Source organism: Tenebrio molitor, unplaced genomic scaffold, assembly GCF_963966145.1.
Source record: "Tenebrio molitor unplaced genomic scaffold, icTenMoli1.1 SCAFFOLD_500, whole genome shotgun sequence".
Taxonomy (NCBI): Eukaryota; Metazoa; Arthropoda; class Insecta; order Coleoptera; family Tenebrionidae; genus Tenebrio; species Tenebrio molitor.
Window position 1 is genome coordinate 24,202 of NW_027184159.1, and position 1,970 is coordinate 26,171.

A 1,970-nucleotide genomic window follows, 5' to 3' on the forward strand; every position below is an offset into this window, starting at 1 on the left:
GTATACGAAAAATTAAAATAATAGTTGAATTAACACATCGTTAAATGTTACGAGGAACATAGTTTTTTGGATTACACAGCAAAATCTTGGAATTTCAGTCCGATATTACTCCATTGAGTCTTTGGACTCACAAATAAATACCTCGAAAAGCCGACAAACATCTGTCTAGAACTTTTCTAGTAACCAGAGGGTATCGTAAACGACCCGTGTTTAGACCTCTTTCGTGAAAGTGACCGACCGCCGGCGCCGCTCGATTTCGTCATAAATCTCAGCCGTACCCCCCACGATAATTGACAAGTCTGTCATACAGCCCTACCATTTAAAACCTTTATTCTCTTCGTTTTAAAAATAGTTTCGCATGGTTTTTCTCTCTTCTCGTTTTACAATGGTCCAGTGACTAATAAATGAGTGTTGTGTTATGAGTTTGTTCGAGCTCAAAAAAACGTGGTTCGAAATTGTTTAACGTTTAACGAATGGTAAGTTATTCTAGTTTTTATGTTGGTCTTAACGTGTTAGGGGCCAAGAATACAACATTGTCTGTCCATTATAACATAGAACTGATATGTTGAATTCAGATCTCTAATTATTTAAAAACCAAAAAAATAAAGCAGCAGTCAAAGTGGCATGTACGCGTAACCTAATATATATTTTTTTTACATTAAAAGATCGCCGTCTTCCTCGTCGCACTTACGACATTTGCATATGTTATCTTTGTTAAACTCACGGAAGGAATATAATGAACCGGTCACCCGTCCAAGTGCTGACCGCTGCCCGCGTGGCTTACCTTCGGTGATCGAACGACAACCTTTACCGTTTGACGAGTTTTTATTCTGCAATTGTTTACAATTAATCGACAAAAAAAATTGTTTTCTTAATTATCTAGTACTTAAAGCTATGAATCTACATTATACGGGTCTGTGCATGTTTCCGAATACCTGCACGAAAAACAAATCGGTTCGGTGGTTGCTATGGATTTCAAAAAAAAACAAAAAGTGTTGGGGGGCAACGGCACGCGGTGTTCCCAAGCGGTCACCCATCCAAGTACTGACCGCGCCCGACGTTGCTTAACTTCGGTGATCGGACGAGAACCGGTGCTTTTCAACGTGGTATGGCCGTTGCCGTGGTGTTTAGGTGTGATCGTTGGTGTAAAATATATTGCTTTTAACATTCCGATGCACGAATATGAACATCAAAACGCGATGCGTTTCGTTTCCGTATGCACTTACCCTCTGACGACCGACGTCGGACCGAACTAACGGGAAATCCCACAACAACCACCACGTCACGCTCTAACGACAAGAGAGACTACTAGACGGACTGGCGATCTCCCGCGTCGCACATTTTTCGACCGCCGGCGGCGGTGGAAAATCCAGAATTTCACCCCACCTACCGCGCTGCTTGCTCCGACGACGACGAGATTCCCACATTTGGATCGACCGAAATATGTAAGTAATATCAGGAAGTTCCGATTTTCGAGAGGAGACCTGTGTTTCTATTTACCTATCTATAATAATTATCGTTATAATCATCATATCATTATTATTATTATTAACATTATTATTTATTACCATTATTATTATTATTATTATTATTTATCGTCCCTCGGATTCGGCGATCTTCGAAAATCCAAGTTGGACCGTTAGACATTCGAACGCGGTGTGCGTGGCTGACGAGTTGTTATTTTTGGCGTTTTTTCTTCGATCTTCACCCCGACTTCGGACGACGCAGGTCGGACACGAAATTACGAAGAGAGAAAGACGGAAGAAAGGAAGAAAACCTGAAGATCCGTCGAAGAAAATATCGGAAAACTCGTAGGTGCGGCATCGGTCGGACGATGAAGACCGTCTCCTTTCGGATGATCCTCTCGACGGACTTTCGGCCGTCCCGAAGGGTCCGGACGGCAACGGGACCCGTCGTCGACTCGTCCCGTTTCAACTTCCGCCGAAAACGATCGACCTGAACGTCGGAGA

At 42.8% G+C, this 1,970-nt stretch overlaps 1 non-coding gene across 1 annotated transcript; it reads right to left on the reverse strand.

Moving 5' to 3' along the window:
* Positions 1-1,000: 1,000 nt before the first annotated feature.
* On the reverse strand, positions 1,001-1,120 carry LOC138140879 (5S ribosomal RNA). The gene has a single exon (XR_011162789.1). It is a non-coding gene; the product is annotated as a 5S ribosomal RNA (ribosomal RNA).
* Between the last annotated feature and the right edge of the window lie 850 nt (positions 1,121-1,970).